The following is a 12,536-nucleotide window of genomic DNA, read 5'->3' as shown; positions in this document are numbered from 1 at the left end:
GGGGCACAGATAGAGTAGACAGGAAAACAGTTTCCCCTTGGTGGAGGGATCGATGACCAGGGGGCAGAGATTTAAGGTAAGGGGCAGGAGGTTTAGAGGGGATGTGAGGAGATACATTTTCACCCAGAGGGTGGTGAGAGTCTGGAACTCGCTGCCTGAAAGGGGGGGTGGAGGCAGAGACCCTCATAACATTCAAGAAGCATTTAGATGCAACTTGCAATCCCAAGGCAGACAAGGCTATGGGCCTAGTGCTGGCAAATGGGATTAGAATAATTAGGTGGTTGTTGTTGACAGGTGCAGATGCGATGGACTGAAGGGCCTTTTCTGTGCTGTAGACCTCTATGATTCTATGAGAGCGATTTAGCAACCGCGTTGTGTCTGACGCAGATCCGGGAGTGCCGGGTGAATAGCGCTGCAATTCCAAATCGAGATCCGCATCTGGAGTGAACCATTTTGTAACTCACCCGGCCTGCTCCCGATGGCAAGTTCCAGACCACACCCAAAACTGGCAAGAATATCAGTAAGCCTAAACTGCATTCATTTCAATCTCATTATCGGGATTGAAGTCGAATGCATCGGCCTCCCGGAATTACCCGACTCGCCGGTGAGGGGACATGTGGGCGTCGGTTAATACTCCCTGTGAAACTGGCACAACGGCTGCTGAGGGGAAGTGAGGGGGCGAGTAGCCATTTTCATATTCTGGCATGCAGCTCAATGCTATCGGAGCTTGTTGCCCCAGTGCTCAGGGTGGTGGGGGGGGGGGGGGGGGGTGCACTCAGAGGAGTAGGGTTTGGTCGGAGGTCTAAAGCGTTCCAGGTCGGGAGTCACCTCTGGGCCGGGGGGGGGGGGGGGGGGGGTGAGGGGCTTTGCGCCTGTGAGGCCTTCAAACCATCTTTAAATAATGTGGAGACCCACAACAGGGGCAACCACAGCTGCAGCCCGCCTGCCCTACCAAACACCCCCAGGACAGAGCCCTACTGCAGCTTCTCTCATCATCGGCAATTTCACTCCCTTTAACTGTGAGCAGCCTCCAGCTTCACAGCTGGAGGATATTCCAAATGAGGAATTAGCCTTGTTAGTTGTGAGAGCTCTTCACAGCTGCAGGTTGTGTTTGCTGCTTGCTCCTGCTGGTGGCTGCAGATGCCTGGAGGCTGCGGTTGCTGTTTCCTTCCTTTTCTGTAGCTGGAAAGAAGATACCTGGGTCCTGAAATACAAGGTTCAGGGGGACGTATGAGTCCAGAAGGCAATCAAGCAAGACACTGCAGAACGTGGTGCGCGACATTGATCCAAATGGGCCACCTGATGACACCATTGAAGAAATGCTTTTGCAGATTGTTGCTGGTGTGGTGAGTGCTGTAACTGGCACATTAACGTGGCTCAAACACACTGGAAATCAAGGATATTCAACTGCATCTTCAGCGCCAGTGGAATATGTGGATGTCAGGATTTGGTTCTGGTGAGATTGGGCCGTGTGGGAGGGGCCTGCACAGCTGAGGCTCCTGGGCAGAGAATGGCACTGATACGTGGAACAAGCCACACATTGACGGACAGATCATCTCTACGACACAGTTCTGGGCATGATAACACATTCTCAGGCTCCGTTTCTGTTGAGGAACCTGTGAGGGGGTGATTCCGTGTGTTTGTTTTTTGCATGAAAATGAGCTGATATAGCTTTGCATTGGTACCAATATGGAACGGTGGCGTTTCCTCGTTGTTTAATGGCTGGTGTGATTAATGGAACGTTACGATGTCGATTTTCAAATCTTTGTTACTGTTAATTGTTTAATAAACAAAATATTCTCAACTCTCAAGTGCCTCCTCGAGGGCACACATGCCTCAGAGGGTGATTAGTGCACTGCACGCCCAGCAAACCTTGATGCCTGAACTCTAGGAGCAACGGCACCAGAGAGGCTGCTGCCAACCATCAAACACTAAAGAGCAGGGCTTCACCACTGAGGACCATCTCGCGTCCAAAGGGTAAGTGTCTGGATGAGCAGGGGGCAGCTGAGCACAGCACATGTTCCCGGCAGAGATCTGAGGTCTAGGGGCTCCTGATGTGGCCGGGGCTGAGTGTACAGAGCGAGGTTTGCCAGCACAACTGGCTGGCTGCATGGCACTCTGGCAGAAGGCAGGACAGCGGGGGAGGCTTGGGGGATTTGATGGCCTTGGGATGGGATCCCCCACTGATTGTTGATCGCTCTCCTTCTCCAATTCCTTCCAGACATAACAATGATTGCTGGTGTTGATCTTGTAGAGGTTGCCCTCGAATTGCTTGTGGAAGCCCAGGGAGCAGGGCACCATAGAAGGCAAGCAAAGGCAAACAGGCTGGAGGCGGCACCTCACGTTCAGGGGCCCAGAGCGTACAGGGGTCGTTGGCCATTCCATGAGCTGACAGACAGCAGAGGCCACAGAAGACTCCGTCTCAACAGAGAGACAGTGTGGCACCTGTACCATGTCCTCACGGACATGACACCCCATGGGGGAGAAGGACCCTGCTCACGGTGCATGTGAATATCACTGCAGCCCTAACCATTTCAGCCATTGGGTCATTCCACAGCTCGAGCGAGGACCGGTGGCATTTCACAGTCATCCCCCCACAGGTGCATTCGGGAGGTGACAGATGCTCTGTTTGCCCAGATATCTGACTCCATCACCTTCGACCTGGACCAGGCCCACCAGGATGCCCGGTCTGTACCAGGGTATCAAGGAGTGCCCCTTATTAACAGGAAGGGGTTCCACTCCCTGAATCTTCAGATCATGTGCGACCACTGCCTCTGTATCATGCAAGTGTGTGCCCACTACCCAGGGAGCGTGCATGACAGCTACATCCTGGGGCACTCGGAGATCCCAGAGTCTTTGAGGATCGCCCCAGGATGACGGGTTAGCTCATGGGGGGACGTAGGTTACCTGTTGAGGTCATGGCTGATGACCCTAGTGTGGAGGCCTGAGACTGAGACGGAGACCCAATACAATGAGGCCCACGCTGCCACCAGTGCTCAGTGAGCAGTGCATTGCGCTGCTCAAAATGTAGTTTCAATGCCTTGACCGCTCTGGCGGTGCCTTGCAGTACACCCCCCAGAGGCTCTCCCGTTCTTTGACCTTGACCGCTCTGGCGGTGCCTTGCAGTACACTCCCCAGAGGCTCTCCCGTTCTTTGACCTTGACCGCTCTGGCGGTGCCTTGCGGTACACCCCCCAGAGGCTCTCCCGTTCTTTGACCTTGACCGCTCTGGCGGTGCCTTGCGGTACACCCCCCAGAGGCTCTCTCGTTCTTTGTTGTCTGCTCTGCCCTCCACAACCTGGCACAGCAGCGGAGTGACATGCTGGGGAAGGAGAAGCAGGAGGAGGCAGAGGCATGTGTGGCCTCGTCTGAGGAGAAGGATGAGACAATCCAGGAGGGGCTGGAGAACGAGCCCGAGGAAGAGCCGGAGAATGGAGAACAGGTGGCGGCAAGGATACAACATGCCAGGAGGACCAGACAGGCCCTCATTGTCTCTAGATTCCCCTACGACGAGGCTGTGTCCGTCAGCTCAACAACCCCTCCCATCATTCCCCTCCCCCCCCAGTACCCTCCCTCCCCCGTTCCCCTCCCCATTCCCCCCCAATTTCCATACCTTTTCCCCATTCCCATCCCGTTTCCCTCCCCCATTCCCCCCCAATTTCCATACCTTTTCCCCATTCCCATCCCGTTTCCCTCCCCCCCCCCCCATTTCCCGCCTCCCTCACCCCTATCACACTGCCGCCTCCCGACCATCCTATTCCCCCCCCCTCCAAGGGTCAGTGGAACTCCAGGGAGATGTGCCTGTGTTGGCACCGTCAGCTGGTCAATACACAGGGCAGGAGAGTGATGCTAACTCGCTGTGGGGAAAGCTCTAGTGTTCTTCAGTTGCTGCTGAAGTCTGACTCCTGTCTGCTGACAGCGCGCTCACACCCATCCTCAAATGGGGTCTGCGTCGGGGGCTTGAGATCATGGGCCGCTGTGCCCGGGGGATGATTGGAGCGGAGAGCAACAGGGGTTGTGGGCATTCCCGCTGTGAAGATTAACGTGACAGAGGCTTCAACATGTGTGAGGTGTGACATGTTTAAATAGTAAACATTTTACTGTGACAGATTTCCATTCCCCCAGCTTCAATAGTGAAGCCCCCCCCCCCCCCCACCCCCTGTCAACTGAGTGCCCCTCACTCTTCTTGATCCTCATGGTCTGCAGCCATGTCTAGGTGAGTCCCCAGGATGCACACCAGGGGTGGAGGCCGCCTGCTGCTTTCCACGCCCTCTGACCTTTCATGTTCTTGGTGGACGTCCTCTGGAAGGCCTGGAGCTGGAGGGCCCCGGGCCCCTGACCGGTGTCACTGACGGCGCTGTGCCACCCTGTTCTGCCCACTGCCCTTGAGATACGACGTTGGCAGGAGGGGGCAGTTCAGATGAAATGGAGACCGCTGCCTTCCCCTCATTGGCAGGCCCCGGGTTGGCCACCCATGCCTCCTCCTCTCTGACAGTATCCGTAGGGCCCTGAGGGGTCCATGGGGTGGAGAAATGAAGTATTTCTCTGAAGTGTCGTCACTGTTGTTACGTGGGAAACATAACCAACCTGGACACAGCAAGACCCCACTAAGCGATCAATGAGTCTAGAATCTGATTATTGATGTTAGTTTAGGGATACATGTTGGGACCGGGCGAACATTTTTTCCTCTTCTTTGAGAGAGTGTCAAGGGATCTTTATATTCCATGGAGATGATGGAATTAGACAATTAATGTAATACTTATCTGAATATAGCCTCACCGACACTGAAGCAGTCCCTCAGTGAAAGTCGCCATAGTCCCAGATCACCATTGGCTGCTTTCCTCTTTGAGAAAGAGCTGTCCTGGTGAGGATTTAACCTGAGGATCACCACACCTCAGGCGAAGGGCAAGGTTGAGAAGGCGGGGCCTTCATGAATAACCTCAGCCGGTACGGGAATTGAACCCAGACTGTCAGTGTCACTCCCCATCACAGACCAGCTGGCCAGCCAACTGAGCAAAACCAACCTCCCATCCCCCTCAGTACTGACCCTCTGGCAGTGCAGCACTCCCTCAGTACTGACCCTCTGGCAGTGCAGCACTCCCTCAGTACTGACCCTCTGACAGTGCAGCACTCACTCAGCACTGACCCTCACATTGTTTGTCCTATCTGGGGACTGCCATTAACACTCCTTCCCCTTGGTTTCTGTGGCCATTAGCACCAAGTTTCCCTGGGTTTCTGTGGCTATGACTCATCTTTCATTCCTACTCTGCAGTATAAATATTTCCCACTCTCTCTGTCTGCTAGCTTTGACAAAGAGTCATCGGACTCGAAACGTTAGCTCTTTTCTCTCCCTACAGATGCTGCCAGACTTGCTGAGATTTTCCAGCATTTTCCCTTTCGACTCTCTGACAGTGCAACGCTCCCTCAGTACTGACCCTCTGACAGTGCGGCACTCCCTCAGTACTGACCCTCTGACAGTGCAGCACTCCCTCAGTACTGACCCTCTGACAGTGCAGCACTCCCTCAGTACTGACCCTCTGACAGTGCAGCACTCCCTCAGTACTGACCCTCCGACAGTGCGGCACTCCCTCAGTACTGACTCTCTGACAGTGCAGCACTCCCTCAGTACTGACCCTCTGACAGTGCAACACTCCCTCAGTACTGACCCTCTGACAGTGCAACACTCCCTCAGTACTGACCCTCTGACAGTGCGGCACTCCCTCAGTACTGACCCTCTGACAGTGCAGCACTCCCTCAGTACTGACCCTCTGACAGTGCAGCACTCCCTCAGTACTGACCCTCTGACAGTGCAGCACTCCCTCAGTACTGACCCTCTGACAGTGCAGCGCTCCCTCAGTACTGACCCTCTGACAGTGCGGCGCTCCCTCAGTACTGACCCTCTGACAGTGCGGCACTCCCTCAGTACTGACCCTCTGACAGTGCAGCACTCCCTCAGTACTGACCCTCTGACAGTGCAACACTCCCTCAGTACTGACCCTCTGACAGTGCAACACTCCCTCAGTACTGACCCTCTGACAGTGCAGCACTCCCTCAGTACTGACCCTCTGACAGTGCAACACTCCCTCAGTACTGACCCTCTGACAGTGCGGCACTCCCTCAGTACTGAACCTCTGACAGTGCGGCACTCCCTCAGTACTGAACCTCTGACAGTGCAGCGATCTCTCAGTACTGACCCTCTGACAGTGCAACACTCCCTCAGTACTGACCCTCTGACAGTGCAGCACTCCCTCAGTACTGACCCTCTGACAGTGCGGCACTCCCTCAGTACTGACCCTCTGACAGTGCAGCGATCTCTGAGTACTGACCCTCTGACAGTGCAGCCCTCCCTCAGTACTGACCCTCTGACAGTGCGGCACTCCCTCAGTACTGACCCTCTGACAGTGCAGCACTCCCTCAGCGCTGACCCTCTGACAGTGCGGCGCTCCCTCAGTACTGACCCTCTGACAGTGCGGCACTCCCTCAGTACTGACCCTCTGACAGTGCGGCACTCCCTCAGTACTGACCCTCTGACAGTGCAGCACTCCCTCAGTACTGACCCTCTGACAGTGCAGCACTCCCTCAGTACCGACCCTCTGACAGTGGAGCACTCCCTCAGTACTGACCCTCTGACAGTGCAGCACTCCCTCAGCACTGACTCTGGGAGTATCTGCCTGGAATATTGTGCTCACATCCCTGGAGTGGGATTTGACCCCACAACCATGTGACTCAGAGACGGGGCTGACCATTAGACCAGGTCTGGTGTGGTGCCTGAATAGAGCAGTATGCCAGCTCCTTGTAACACCAAAAGCATTTTAAGTAATAGGATTGGACAGCTGGTGAAATAAAGTCGTAAAATTGGAAGTGTCAGGGTCTCCAAATCTGTTTAAAAGTGATTCACACGGCACTCCCAATGCATTAACCTCCAGTCTGCACCCGCATGAGAAATGGGTGATGTAGCTATTAGGGAGAATATCTTCCTCCCTGAGATTGATGAGGGTGGCGATGTGCTGTGTGTGGATGCAGAGGTCCAGGGCTGGGAATCTATTGTCTGTCTGAGAGGGATTGAGGGACCATTTGAAAGCTCCACCTCCGACAGTGCAGCCCCCTATCAGTACCTCCCAGTGAGGTACAGATCGCCAGCTTGGATTAATTGCTCAATCATCCCTGAAATACGTCTCAAATCTCCAACCTTGAGGCTCGCAAATGTTGAAAATGATCGTTGTCTCCCTATTTGAATAATAATTGATTAATATTCACAGACCTAAACTGTGTTTCTGACATTTCTGACAAACGTGTTGGTTAAAGGCGCTACAGAAATGCAGCTCTTGTGTTGCAGTGAATGTATCATTTCCCCCCTGTCTGTTTCACATGCTTTTCTCTGCCCCTATTTAAAGTTGTTTGATTTCAGTCTGTGACAGTTGCTCTCTCGCTCTGTGGTTAATGACCAATTCTGTCTCGCCCTGGTTAATATCTAACTGGGGTTTATTGATCTTCCTGCGCCATTCCTTGTGTCAGAGTTTCTCCTCGGTTCCCGGCCACCGCACTCACTCTCACCCGGGACAAGGGCTGATTTCCCGGGGCTGCAGGGAGCTCCCGGACTGAGCCCCAAGGTGGGTAACTAGCTGCGCGTCGGGGCCCCTCTGGAGCGGGTGGGCTGGGTCTCATTCTCCCTTGGCTTTCCATGTATCATCAGGTGGCCTGGCTGGATCTGGGTACTTGCAATCCCTGACTTTCTCTGTCCTCTGTCCTCACTCTCTTCTCAGTTTCTGTCTCTCTCTCTCATTCTAGCTCTCTGTTTCTGGCTCTCTCTCACTCTCTTGATTCAGTCTCTTGCTCGCTCTCATTCACTCTGTCTCTCTCTCTGTCACGCTTTCTCAATTTTATCTTTTTCTCTCTTTCTGTCTCTCTCTCTCTCTGTCCCTCTGTTTCTGTCTCTTGCTCACTCTCACTCTGTCTCTTTGTCTGTCACACTCTTTCTTTCTTTCTCTCCTTTCTCCTCTCTGTTTCTCCCTCTCTGTCTTCTCTTTGTCTCTCTCTCTGTGTTTCTCTCTCTGTCTGTCTCTTTGTCTGTCACGCTCTTTCTTTCTTTCTCTCCTTTCTCCTCTCTGTTTCTTCCTCTCTGTCTTCTCTTTGTCTCTCTCTTCTCTTTGTCTCTCTCTCTGTGTTTCTCTCTCAGTCTCTCTGTTTCTCTCTCTCTGTCTCTGTTCTCTCTCCATTTCTCTCTCACTGTTTCTCTGTCTCTGTTCCTCTGTTTCTGTTTCTCCCGCTATCTCTGTCTCTCTGTTTTTCTCTGTTTCTGTCTCTCTCTCTCTCTGGGCTGGATTCTCCCAGAATAAGACTATGGGCGCGATTCTCCGCTGCCCACGACGGGTCGGAGAATAGCGGGAGGGCCTTCCTGACATTTTTCCCGCCCTCCCGCTATTCTCTCTCCCCCCCCCCCCCCCCCACGGCCGCCCCACGACATGAATCGCTGCTCGCCGTTTTTTATGGCGAACAGCGATTCTCCCCAGGCCGATGGGCCGAGTCCCCAGGCCTTTACGGCCGTTTTCACGAACGCAATCACACCTGATCTCACCGTTCGTAAAAACGGCCGCAAAGTGCCGTCCCGGACAACCATGGCACCGATTGTGCGCACTATTTGTTCCTCCGCTGCCCCGCAGGATCAGTCCGCGGGGTGGCTGAGGGGCATGACAGCCCGCGCATGCGCGGGTTTGACGCATATGCGTGATGACGTCATCCGCGCATGCGCAGGTTGGAGCCGTCCAACCCGCGCATGCGCAGCTGATGTCATTGTGCGCGTCAGCCGCCGTGACACTTGCCGCGCGGGCTTAGCGACGGTCGCTAAGCCCGCGATGCCGTGCTTCACGGGGCCGCGCTGCTAGCCCCACCCGGGGGGGAGAATTGGGTCCCGGGAGGGGGGCGCGGAGGCTGCCGTGAAACACGGCCAGTTTCACGGCAGCCTTTACGACTCGCCGCATTTGCGGAGAATCGCGCCCTATGTTCTGACGCCGGCGTAAAAATGCTGGAGTTTTACTCCAAAGATTCCTGGAATAAAGATCAGCTAATTTAATGCCCTGCAGGGGGCTAGCAGGGACCCGGAGTAATTCACGCAGCTTTAGCTGCGGACACAGGCCCCCACACCTCCGGTTTGGAGTCCGCGCATGCGCAAGGCGGCGGTCTCCAGCGGCCGCGCTTCGCGTCATGGGGGACCTGGACCGCGGAGGCAGACAGAAAAATTAAACCCCCTCGATCGGCCGTGCGCCCGATCACCTAATCATGTGGATCTAACCCTCGGCCTACAAGGCCCCCCCAACCCGGTGTCTGATCCCTCCGACCCCCCCCCCCCCCCCCCCCCCACCAGGACGGCCGTGGACTGAGTCTGCAGCCACCACGCCAGCTTCCCGGCAATAGGTGGTTAGTTCCACACCGTCGGAAACTCGGCCACTCGGGAGCGGAAGACCGCTGGGCTGGACTCTGTCAATGGGTCCCCAGCCGCACGGAGTACCCAGCAAATTTGCTAATTCTTGGGGCCTGGAGATTTGCCGGAACGGCGCCGGGCCCGATTTCGGCGTGAAAGTGGATTCTCCCCCCCCCGCCCCGCCGAATGCGATTTTGGCGTGGGTCTGTGGAGAATCCAGCCCACAATCTCTCTCTATCTGTTTCTCTCTCTGTTTCTCTCTCTCTCTGTTTCTGTTTCACTCTCTCTCTGTTTCTGCAGGAATGGGTTTCCCTTTGTCAAAGTCGTTGAGTGTGGATGTGCCCAGCAGTGAATTCCTCCCTGCCCAGTTGTGGGGTTGGGGGTAGGAACCCACCCTGGAATGGGTGGGGAGGAACTGAAGCTGGAACACAGGATCATGGAGATGTACAGCACAGAAGGAGGCCATTCAGGCCACTGTGGCTGTGCCAGCCGTGAAACTGGGCCAGTTTTTCATTGGAGGAAGGGTTGGGTCTTGAGGGGTCTGGTTGGCCGTTCCTGAAACCAACAAAAACAATGGGTTTGTGTTGGCAGCGATTCCAGATCCCTGGTCAGTGATTCTAATTGGTCTCTGCCACGGTGTCAGTCCATGTCCAGACTGGCCGTTTGGTCCAGAATTGGGCAGCACGGTAGCATGGTGGTTAGCATAAATGCCTCACAGGTCCAGGGTCCCAGGTTCGGTACCCGGCTGGGTCACTGTCTGTGCGGAGTCTGCACGTCCTCCCCGTGTGTGCGTGGGTTTCCTCCGGGTGCTCCGGTTTCCTCCCACAGTCCAAAGATGTGCGGGTTAGGTGGATTGGCCATGCTAAATTGCCCGTAGTGTCCTTAAAAGTAAGGTTAGGGGGGGGGGGGGGGGGGGGGGGGGTTGTTGGTTACGGGTATAGGGTGGATACGTGGGTTGAGTAGGGTGATCATTGCTCGGCACAACATCGAGGGCCGAAGGGCCTGTTCTGTGCTGTACTGTTCTATGTTCTATGTTCTAATTGGAGCTAACTGTTGCCAACCTTTCAGCAATGCCCTGGAGAGACCAGGATCTGCAAAGCAAACTCTGCAGTGACGCAGGATGAAAAGGGCTTTTTTACTTGCCCATTTGGGGCAGCAGGGTAGCATGGTGGTTAGCATAAATGCTTCACAGCTCCAGGGTCCCAGGTTCGATACCCGGCTGGGGCACTGTCTGTGTGGAGTCTGCACATCCTCCCCCTGTGTGCGTGGGTTTCCTCCGGGTGCTCCGGTTTCCTCCCACAGTCCAAAGATGTGCGGGTTAGGTGGATTGGCCATGCTAAATTGCCCGTAGTGTCCTAATAAAAGTAAGGTTAAAGGGGGGGGGGTTGTTGGGTTACGGGTATAGGGTGGATACGTGGGTTTGAGTAGGGTGATCATGGCTCGGCACAACATTGAGGGCCGACGGGCCTGTTCTGTGCTGTACTGTTCTATGTTCATTGTTTGACTGGGCAGCTGAACCAGAGGATCAGGTGCTGAAGTCTCCAGGAATGCGTCCAAGCAGAATTGGAAACAATAACTGGGGTGGTGATGCATGGTTGAAAGTGCCAGGTGCCATCTGGCCCTGGGTTGTTAAGGCTTAAATGAAACATTCCCTCAATGCCATTCAAAGAGGAATATCAGGAATGGATTTTCTGTTTACTTCTACTTTTCAAAAAATTAATTCACAGGTATCCAGGGCATCATTGACGAGGCAGCATTTATTGCCAATCCCTAATTGATCATAACTGAGCTACACCCGTGTGTCCCATCATCGAAGCACCCGTGTGTCTGCTCCCTCACCATCGAGACACACGTGTGTCTGCTCCCTCACCATCGAGACACACGTGTGTCTGCTCCCTCACCATCGAGACACACGTGTGTCTGCTCCCTCACCATCGAGGCACACGTGTGCCTGCTCCCTCACCATCGAGACACACGTGTGCCTGCTCCCTCACCATCGAGACACACGTGTGCCTGCTCCCTCACCATCGAGGCACACGTGTGTCTGCTCCCTCACCATCGAGGCACACGTGTGTCTGCTCCCTCACCATCGAGGCACACGTGTGTCTGCTCCCTCACCATCGAGACACACATGTGTCTCCCCCTTACCATCAAGGCACACGTGTGTCTGCTCCCTCCCCATCGAGGCACACGTGTGTCTGCTCCCTCACCATCGAGACACACGTGTGCCTGCTCCCTCACCATCGAGGCACACGTGTGTCTGCTCCCTCACCATCGAGGCACACGTGTGTCTGCTCCCTCACCATCGAGACACACATGTGTCTCCCCCTCACCATCAAGGCACACGTGTGTCTGCTCCCTCACCATCGAGGCACACGTGTGTCTGCTCCCTCACCATCGAGGCACACGTGTGTCTGCTCCTCTGTGCCATTATTTGAAACTCAAAAATGTTGCTCTGTCGCTGTCTTGGTAATATTATTTGAGAGTCAGTGGGTTGCTCTATATGGTCCCAGACTGTGACCCATCAAACTAATGTACTGTTCTCAGGCCCTGGGTAGTAACACGGAGAAAGTGTCTGTATGTGTATGTCTGTGTATGTATGCCTTGTGTGTTTGTGTCTGTGCATGTGTATGTATGTCTGTATGTTTGTGCGTGTGTATCCATGGAATCCCTCCAGTGCAGAAGAAGGCCATTTGGCCCATCGAGTGTACACCAACCCTCCGAAAGAGCACTCCGATCATCATAACCCCACGCATTGATCATGGCCAATCCACATAACCTGTACATCTTTCCGGACTTGTGGGAGGAAACCGGAGCACCCAGAGGAAACCCACGCAGACATGGGAGAAAGTGCAAACTCCACACAGACACCCAAGGGTGAAATTGAACCCAGGTCCCTGTTGCTGTGAGGCAGCAGTGCTAACCACTGCACCACAGGTGTCTTTGTGTGTCCATGGGTGTGGGTGTATGTTTGTGTTCATCTGTGTTTGTGAGTGTGTGTCTGTGTGTGTGACTGTCTGTGTGTTCGGGCGTGTGTGTGTGTGTTTACGCACGCGTCTGTGCATGTGTCTGTGCGTGTGTCTGTGTGTGCCAGTGTGCGAGTGTGTGCCTGTGCATGT

At 54.6% G+C, this 12,536-nt stretch overlaps 1 protein-coding gene across 1 annotated transcript in view; it reads left to right on the top strand.

Moving 5' to 3' along the window:
• The first annotated feature begins 7,423 nt into the window (after positions 1–7,423).
• The window catches only part of LOC119953725 (MARVEL domain-containing protein 2-like), a 29,323-nt gene continuing 24,210 nt past the window's right edge, over positions 7,424–12,536 (top strand). Inside the window, exon 1 of the mRNA XM_038778273.1 lies at positions 7,424–7,609. The gene's annotated coding sequence lies outside the window, so the exon portion shown is untranslated. The remainder of the gene's footprint in view (positions 7,610–12,536) is intronic.

This window comes from Scyliorhinus canicula, chromosome 18 (genome assembly GCF_902713615.1).
Source record: "Scyliorhinus canicula chromosome 18, sScyCan1.1, whole genome shotgun sequence".
NCBI lineage: Eukaryota > Metazoa > Chordata > Chondrichthyes > Carcharhiniformes > Scyliorhinidae > Scyliorhinus > Scyliorhinus canicula.
This window is presented reverse-complemented; position numbering and strand designations above follow the sequence as displayed.